Consider the following 10,478-nt stretch of genomic DNA (forward strand, 5'->3'; position numbering starts at 1 on the left):
GAATTGAAAAAAAGTTCTGGCATAGTTCTTCCACATCAAATGTTTAGTGTATCTACAATAATAGATCAGTGCAAAGGTATATCTGCAGGTTCTAAAAGTAAAAGTAAGTTAAGTTGGCAAATACCATATTAATGAATAAGAAGGCTGATCAAAGATAAAATGTTGGATAGTTTTATCAAGCAGGCCACCTTACAGGATAATTTTCCAGGGTAGCAACTCTACACATAGAACTGAACTGTTTGTGATTATTCCAGAGCCAGTACATTTATTTGCACAGTTTTAAAATAAAAATGTAACAAGTAATTATACATTAGGATTGGTGGGAATACCAGGTATTATTTCAGAACTGTCACTATGTATTCCTTCTTGTCTGACACAATCAGTACAGATCCAGGCTTGCTGTGTTTAAAACGATTCCCTTCCTTTTGTTGACCAACTTCTTTAATGGTGTGCTGTTCTTGAATCTGGGTGTAGATAGATTTTGGTAGATATCGGTGATGAGCAACGCGTTTTATATGAAGATGGTGTTGAAGTTTCTCCTTCAACTTCTGGCTATACCCTTTGGCTGCTTCTTCTCGTGAAGTAAGCACATCCAGTTTTTCAGAAGCATTAGCCTTCCACAGACAAATGTCCATTTCATCAGATCCACACGTAATATATTTGCTGTTAGAAGTCTATTTTATACAGAGAACATGTTGCATTCTCTTTGCATGATAGACTAACCCATTTCTTTTTTTGCCAATAGGAAAGATTCAAATCGATTCATCAAAACTAGCAGACATCAAGTCTTTCCCAGTGGGAGAATAATGTACATTAAGCACTGCAGATACAGATCCACACATACCATTACAAGAGTGTATAGTGGATGCTTCTGAAATGCATAGAAGTTGTAATCTTCATTTGCTGCAGTAAAAATGAAAGCTTCCATAGGGTTCCAACAAATTGTATTTGTTCCCATACCTAAGATGACATTTTTCAGAGGAGTATCTTGCCTCATATCATATAGTACTATATTCCTGTCAGAAGCACAACTGCCCAAGAGAAATGTGTCAGTTGGATTAAGTTTAACACTACTGTCAAATCCCTAGATCATCGAACATATAGGATTGGTTCTTTGTTCATCCCAAATGTCTACTTGGTGTCCACATGTGGCAAAAACAGCTTCTTTCCAGTGATGAGCAATTCCTGTATACACTCTCTTTCCTAATGTCGTATGCAGTGGTTCCTCCTCTTCTCCGTAGCCCAGTCCATCCATTTTCTACTGCTTCACAGTTTTGTCATCACCAACAGTTAAAAAAAAAAGTCCCACAAAAACAAGTATGTATTCCTTATACAAAACTCTCATGTGCTTGTATTGTATGGATACTTTTTCATTTAGTTGAGTTCCAAATTCTAATCTCTCAATCACATGCCCCAGGAAGGACAGTAGCCAGGCTCTTTGGATGCTTTGCCAAACAATTGACTTTATCTCTGTAAGGAAGCGAGAAATAGTTTTGCCAATACCCATCCCAGTTTGGTAACATTTAAAGCTCTTACCTTTCTCATGGGACCTCAAAAGGATGTAAGGTAGGATTATAGTTTTTTGTAACTGGCTATGTAGATCCAAATCTTCCTTCATGAAAGATCTGAATCCTTAATTACTCTGCCTTTTCTGGTTCCAGTAGTTTTCCATTAATCTTTACTGTTGGCATGGGAATTGTAAAAAGAACCTCAGAAGATCTCCTGGGTTCCAAACACAGTCCTCCTTGCTTCCACCATAGAAGAAACCAATTTCCCCTGGCATTTGGCATCCATCAGTCTGTTCCTTATAGGAATTTATATAGTAGTGCCAATGTGATGCAGTTATTGAAATATACCATTTGGCAGTGGTTGCATGACTTATTTTGAGATCCAGAAGGCCAGTGTGCAACTTTAGATATGCTACCTCTTTCAAAAGAATTCTACTGGACTCAGGAAAAATGATCAGTTAAGTTTGAAGAATTCATGTTGTGAAAATCAAACTAGATTAGGGCTTGACCTAACTCACACTCTCCAGATTTTAGATGTGAAAACATTAACATTGAAGAGTACAAAATATAGATTATTCTATTCAAGAGCTTCATATTTTGGCTAAAAAAAAAAAAGGGAAAGAATCTCTTTTGGCTGAGTGAACCTGAGAAAATAATACAAAATTGGTTATAAAACACTGATGCTCAAAATCTAGTAAAAGTGGGGCACCTAGGTGGCTCAGTTGGTTAAGCATCTAACTCTTGATTTCGGATCAGGCAGGTCATGATCTCACAATCATGAAATTGAGCTGTGCGTTGGACTCTGTGCTGGGTGTAGAGCCTGCTTAAGAGTCTCTCTCCCCCTCTGCCCCTCCCCTGCTTGCTCGTGTGCATGATCTCTGTCTCTCTGAAAGAAAGAAAGAAAGAAAGAAAGAAAGAAAGAAAGAAAGAAAGAAAGAAAGAAAGAAAGAAAGAGAAAGAAAGAAAGAAAGAAAGAAAGAAAGAAAGAAAGAAAGAAAGAAAGAAAAGAAAGAGAGAGAGAGAAAGAAAGAAAGAAAGAAAGAAAGAAAGAAAGAAAGAAAAAGAAAGAAACACTATGAACTCATTATATTCCAGACATACAGAAATGTACACATGTATGCCTATACAAAATACCTCACAAATATCAGCTCTCTCACAAACCTTTTGAACTCCTGAGATCTCCAAAAGTCCTTGAGTCTTGGCTTGAAAAGTTGTAGTCTACAATGGCATGCTCTCTTAAGTTTTTGAGGATTTTGAGTTTTCAGTTCTCAAAAAGTGGTAATATGTGCACATGCATGACACACATATAGCGTGTATGTATACTTGTATCATGTACATGTATATGTACATATATAATAATATATACATATATACATATATAATACATATAAAACATATACATACATACATATAATACATATAATATGTATATATATAATGCATATATTACATATAATGCATGTAATGCATGTAATACATATGCATATAATACATATAATACACGTATGCATATAATACATAATGCATATAATACATATAATGCATATAATACATAATGCATATAATACATATGCATATAATGCATATAATACATATAATGCATATAATACATAAAACACACACATAATAATACATACATATAATACATACATAATGTATATAATACGTACATACATACATACATACATGCATACATACATATAATACATATACACATATGCACACAAATGAAATATTTTCTACTAAATATCGTGCTGGCAAAGCAGTGTAGCCTAAGTCAGTTGTCTCAAAAATTGTTACTATGCATCCCCCATCAGTAAAACATTTTTGAGAATGTTCTACTACACAGTTTCCTAGAGGCTAGAAAATTGCTCCATTTGTTTCTCTGTTTACCTCTATTACCTACTAATAAAATAGAAGCAGATTACCTAATACCAAGTGAGTAGTGGTGTGATGCTGAACGAGTCATGGATCTTTCTTAGACTTCGTGTCTTCATCTATAAATTTCTTTTGTAATTTGATTTATCTTGTTCAGTGCTAAGATTATGCAGTTGTTTCAGATGCTGCTACAATATGGGATTGTATTTATGGAATCATTTTTGATAGACACAGACAGTGTATGGATAAGAGCAGGTCCTGCTATACATTATGCCTCAACAATATGAAATAATAAACCAGAATAAAAGGGAAATTTCTTATGCCCTAATTTCAACTCACAGTATGAATTAATGTGCTTCACTTTAGGAATACATATACCTCTTTAACCCATGATAATGAAGCCATCATGGGGTCTACAACCTGAGTCCCAGGGCTCTCAGAGCAGCATGAAGAGTGATAATGCCCCATAGGACCTGGTCTGCTTGTCTTTTATTTACCCTAAATTTGCTAATGGGGTGGATAAGGGACTGAAATAGAATGGCTGTGGCTAAATGTGCAGAGGCCTCAAAGACACTGATTGGCCAGGAAAGTATTAATAATCAGAGTAACCATAATAAAGTTAGCTCAGGACATGAGTAATAGTGTGCAAAGCTAAAGAATATCTGTTTCTGCATCTAGGGAGTAGATTTAGAAAACTTGGTTTATTTTATTATATTATGGGATAGAATGCTTAAAACCTAAATGCTAGTCACCAATTCAAAGGGAGGATGCTGGAATGAGGAACAATATGACATTTGATAACAGGGCAGGGTGTTTAAGAGGGAGGCAGCACTGGTGGCTTTATAATTTGCTGTTTCATTTCTGTGTTTGGCTTCTGCTGTAACCAGCTGGCATGAAGGAACTCTCTGGTGTTTTGAATCAAGAAGGAAATAAAACACACACAGGCTTCACTACAGATAACCTGAACATTTTGAATTTGGTTTATGGCAAGAGAAATGTGTACTTTGGCTTTATTTTTTAATAGTGGTGGTATGTTGGCTGAATTGATCTCCTTTATGACTCGAGAATTTGTGCAATGGTGCTTGGATTTAAGAAAGGTAAAATATACCTATGGAAGAAAATTTTTGTCTCATCTGAAAACAATTGATATCTACGAACAATGGCTGCTTAATGAGAAAATATCTATTGGCAAGTAATAGAAATTGTTGAATTTTGATTGTAAGATTAAGCAATGTTTTTTCCTCTTAGCCTCACCTTGATCTGTTTAGATTGGGTTGGATTTGTTACTTGAATTTAGTCATTGTTATATAATTATGAAAAAAAAATTTATGCCGTTTGTCTTTGAAGTGATCTCTGCTTTTTATGTAAATTTTCTATGAATGTGTAATGTATAACAAATATATATATGTACGATCTTAAGTGTACTTCTCAATTATTTTTATATATTACTCACTCCTTTGTAACAATCACCCAGATCAAGATAATATTTCTAAAAGCTTCCCTTGTACTCTCCTAGCCACCATGCTCCTCCCACCTCCCCAAAGAGAACAGCTATTTTGACTTCCATCACACAGATTGGTTTTGCCTGTTGGAGACATTTATATAAATGTAATTATATAGTGTTTTTGTGTATGTGTCTGGTTTCTTTCACTGTTATGTCTGTGAGACTATCCATATGATTGTTTGTAGAATTAGATTACTCATGGTCGTTGTGTAATATTCCATTTAGAATATCAATATTCTAGAGGAGAAGCGGCAAGATGGAGGCTTAGGAGGACGCTGGGCTCACCGCGCGTCCTGCTGATCACTTAGATTCCACCTACACCTGCCTAAATAACCCAGAAAATCGTCAGAGGATTAGCAGAACGGAGTCGCTGGAGCCAAACGCAGACGAGAGGCCCACGGAAGAGGGTAGGAAGGGCGGCGAGGCGGTGCGCGCTCCACGGACTGGCGGGAGGGAGCCAGGGCGGAGGGGCGGCTCGCCGGCCAAGCAGAGCCCGCGAGTCTGGCTTGCAAAAGCGGAGGGGCCTGAAGGACTGTGTTCCCACAACAAGCGCGACTTAGCGTCTGGGAGGTCATAAGTTAACAGCTCTGCTTGGAAAGCGGGAAGGCTGGAGGACAAAGGGAGGGAGAGCTGCTGAGCCCCCTGACGACAGAGCTCAGCTTGGTGGGGAACAAAGGCGCTCGCCAGCGCCATCTCCCCCGCCCATCCCCCAGCCAAAATCCCAAAGAGAACCAGTTCCTGCCAGGGAACTTGCTCGCTCCGCGCAAACACCCAACTCTGTGCTTCTGTGGAGCCAAACCTCCGGCAGCGGATCTGACTCCCTCCCGCTGCCACAGGGCCCCTCCTGAAGAGGATCACCTAAGGAGAAGCGATCTAAGCCTGCCCCTCCTGCCCCCGTGCACCTTGCCTACCCACCCCAGCTAATACACCAGATCCCCAGCATCACAAGCCCGGCAGTGTGCAAGTAGCCCAGACGGGCCACACCACCCCACAGTGAATCCCGCCCCTAGGAGAGGGGAAGAGAAGGCACACACCAGTCTGACTGTGGCCCCAGCGGTGGGCTGGGGGCAGACATCAGGTCTGACTGCGGCCCCGCCCACCAACTCCAGTTATACACCACAACACAGGGGAAGGGCCCTGCAGGTCCTCACCACGCCAGGGACTATCCAAAATGACCAAGCGGAAGAATTCCCCTCAGAAGAATCTCCAGGAAATAACAACAGCTAATGAGCTGATCAAAAAGGATTTAAATAATATCACAGAAAGTGAATTTAGAATAATAGTCATAAAATTAATCGCTGGGCTTGAAAACAGTATACAGGACAGCAGAGAATTTCTTGCTACAGAGATCAAGGGACTAAGGAACAGTCACGAGGAGCTGAAAAACGCTTTAAACGAAATACATAACAAAATGGAAACCACCACAGCTCGGCTTGAAGAGGCAGAGGAGAGAATAGGTGAACTAGAGGATAAAGTTATGGAAAAAGAGGAAGCTGAGAAAAAGAGAGATAAAAAAATCCAGGAGTATGAGGGGAAAATTAGAGAACTAAGTGATACACTAAAAAGAAATAATATACGCATAATTGGTATCCCAGAGGAGGAAGAGAGAGGGAAAGGTGCTGAAGGGGTACTTGAAGAAATAATAGCTGAGAACTTCCCTGAACTGGGGAAGGAAAAAGGCATTGAAATCCAAGAGGCACAGAGAACTCCCTTCAGACGTAACTTGAATCAATCTTCTGCACGACACATCATAGTGAAACTGGCAAAATACAAGGATAAAGAGAAAATTCTGAAAGCAGCAAGGGGTAAACGTGCCCTCACATATAAAGGGAGACCTATAAGACTCGTGACTGATCTCTCTTTTGAAACTTGGCAGGCCAGAAAGAATTGGCAGGAGATTTTCAGGGTGCTAGACAGAAAAAATATGCAGCCGAGAATCCTTTACCCAGCAAGTCTGTCATTTAGAATAGAAGGAGAGATAAAGGTTTTCCCAAACAAACAAAAACTGAAGGAATTTGTCACCACTAAACCAGCCCTACAAGAGATCCTAAGGGGGACCCTGTGAGACAAAGTCCCAGAGACATCACTACAAGCATAAAACATACAGACATCACAATGACTCTCAACCTGTATCTTTCTATAATAACACTGAATGTAAATGGATTAAATGCACCAACCAAAAGACATAGGGTATCAGAATGGATAAAAAAACAAGACCCATCTATTTGCTGTCTACAAGAGACTCATTTTAGACCTGAGGACACCTTTAGATTGAGAGTGAGGGGATGGAGAACTATTTATCATGCGACTGGAAGCCAAAAGAAAGCTGGAGTAGCCATACTTATATCAGACAAACTAGACTTTAAATTAAAGGCCGTAACAAGAGATGAAGAAGGACATTATATAATAGTTACAGGGTCTATCCATCAGGAAGAGCTAACAATTATAAATGTCTATGCACCGAATACCGGAGCCCCCAAATATATAAAACAATTACTCATAAACATAAGCAACCTTATTGATAAGAATGTGGTAATTGCAGGGGACTTTAACACCCCACTCACAGAAATGGACAGATCATCTAGACACACGGTCAATAAAGAAACAAGGGCCCTGAATGAGACATTGGATCAGATGGACTTGACAGATATATTTAGAACGCTGCATCCCAAAGCAACAGAATATACTTTCTTCTCGAGTGCACATGGAACATTCTCCAAGATAGATCATATACTGGGTCACAAAACAGCCCTTCATAAGTTTACAAGAATTGAAATTATACCATGCATACTTTCAGACCACAATGCTATGAAGCTTGAAATCAACCACAGGAAAAAGTCTGGAAAACCTCCAAAGGCATGGAGGTTAAAGAACACCCTACTAACGAATGAGTGGGTCAACCAGGCAATTAGAGAAGAAATTAAAAAATATATGGAAACAAACGAAAATGAAAATACAACAATCCAAACGCTTTGGGACGCAGCGAAGGCAGTCCTGAGAGGAAAATACATTGCAATCCAGGCCTATCTCAAGAAACAAGAAAAATCCCAAATACAAAATCTAACAGCACACCTAAAGGAACTAGAAGCAGAACAGCAAAGGCAGCCTAAACCCAGCAGAAGAAGAGAAATAATAAAGATCAGAGCAGAAATAAACAATATAGAATCTAAAAAAACTGTAGAGCAGATCAACGAAACCAAGAGTTGGTTTTTTGAAAAAATAAACAAAATTGACAAACCTCTAGCCAGGCTTCTCAAAAAGAAAAGGGAAATGACCCAAATAGATAAAATCATGAATGAAAATGGAATTATTACAACCAATCCCTCAGAGATACAAACAATTATCAGGGAATACTATGAAAAATTATATGCCAACAAATTGGACAACCTGGAAGAAATGGACAAATTCCTGAACACCCACACTCTTCCAAAACTCAATCAGGAGGAAATAGAAAGCTTGAACAGACTCATAACCAGCGAAGAAATTGAATCGGTTATCAAAAATCTCCCAACAAATAAGAGTCCAGGACCAGATGGCTTCCCAGGGGAGTTCTACCAGACGTTTAAAGCAGAGATAATACCTATCCTTCTCAAGCTATTCCAAGAAATAGAAAGGGAAGGAAAACTTCCAGACTCATTCTATGAAGCCAGTATTACTTTGATTCCTAAACCAGACAGAGACCCAGTCAAAAAAGAGAACTACAGGCCAATATCCCTGATGAATACGGATGCAAAAATTCTCAATAAGATACTAGCAAATCGAATTCAACGGCATATAAAAAGAATTATTCACCATGATCAAGTGGGATTCATTCCTGGGATGCAGGGCTGGTTCAACATCCGCAAATCAATCAATGTGATACATCACATCAACAAAAAAAAAGAGAAGAACCATATGATCCTGTCAATCGATGCAGAAAAGGCCTTTGACAAAATCCAGCACCCTTTCTTAATAAAAACCCTTGAGAAAGTCGGGATAGAAGGAACATACTTAAAGATCATAAAAGCCATTTATGAAAAGCCCACAGCTAACATCATCCTCAACGGGGAAAAACTGAGAGCTTTTTCCCTGAGATCAGGAACACGACAAGGATGCCCACTCTCACCGCTGCTGTTTAACATAGTGCTGGAAGTTCTAGCATCAGCAATCAGACAACAAAAGGAAATCAAAGGCATCAAAATTGGCAAAGACGAAGTCAAGCTTTCGCTTTTTGCAGATGACATGATATTATACATGGAAAATCCGATAGACTCCACCAAAAGTCTACTAGAACTGATACATGAATTCAGCAAAGTTGCAGGATACAAAATCAATGTACAGAAATCAGTTGCATTCTTATACACTAACAATGAAGCAACAGAAAGACAAATAAAGAAACTGATCCCATTCACAATTGCACCAAGAAGCATAAAATACCTAGGAATAAATCTAACCAAAGATGTAAAGGATCTGTATGCTGAAAACTATAGAAAGCTTATGAAGGAAATTGAAGAAGATTTAAAGAAATGGAAAGACATTCCCTGCTCGTGGATTGGAAAAATAAATATTGTCAAAATGTCAATACTACCCAAAGCTATCTACACATTCAATGCAATCCCAATAAAAATTGCACCAGCATTCTTCTCGAAGCTAGAACAAGCAATCCTAAAATTCATATGGAACCACAAAAGGCCCCGAATAGCCAAAGGAATTTTGAAGAAGAAGACCAAAGCAGGAGGCATCACAATCCCAGACTTTAGCCTCTACTACAAAGCTGTCATCATCAAGACAGCATGGTATTGGCACAGAAACAGACACATAGACCAATGGAATAGAATAGAAACCCCAGAACTAGACCCACAAACGTATGGCCAACTCATCTTCGACAAAGCAGGAAAGAACATCCAATGGAAAAAAGACAGCCTCTTTAACAAATGGTGCTGGGAGAACTGGACAGCAACATGCAGAAGGTTGAAACTAGACCACTTTCTCACACCATTCACAAAAATAAACTCCAAATGGATAAAGGACCTAAACGTGAGACAGGAAACCATCAAAACCTTAGAGGAGAAAGCAGGAAAAGACCTCTCTGACCTCAGCCGTAGCAATCTCTTACTCGACACATCCCCAAAGGCAAGGGAATTAAAAGCAAAAGTGAATTACTGGGACCTTATGAAGATAAAAAGCTTCTGCACAGCAAAGGAAACAACCAACAAAACTAAAAGGCAACCAACGGAATGGGAAAAGATATTCGCAAATGACATATCGGACAAAGGGCTAGTATCCAAAATCTATAAAGAGCTCACCAAACTCCACACCCGAAAAACAAATAACCCAGTGAAGAAATGGGCAGAAAACATGAATAGACACTTCTCTAAAGAAGACATCCGGATGGCCAACAGGCACATGAAAAGATGTTCAGCGTCGCTCCTTATCAGGGAAATACAAATCAAAACCACACTCAGGTATCACCTCACGCCAGTCAGAGTGGCCAAAATGAACAAATCAGGAGACTCTAGATGCTGGAGAGGATGTGGAGAAACGGGAACCCTCTTGCACTGTTGGTGGGAATGCAAATTGGTGCAGCCGCTCTGGAAAGCAGTGTGGAG

General features: G+C 39.2%; 1 pseudogene; it reads right to left on the minus strand.

Annotated features, from left to right (window-relative positions):
- Positions 1-335: 335 nt before the first annotated feature.
- On the minus strand, positions 336-3,854 carry LOC101090082 (annotated as a pseudogene).
- Between the last annotated feature and the right edge of the window lie 6,624 nt (positions 3,855-10,478).

This window comes from Felis catus, chromosome F2 (assembly GCF_018350175.1).
Source record: "Felis catus isolate Fca126 chromosome F2, F.catus_Fca126_mat1.0, whole genome shotgun sequence".
NCBI lineage: Eukaryota > Metazoa > Chordata > Mammalia > Carnivora > Felidae > Felis > Felis catus.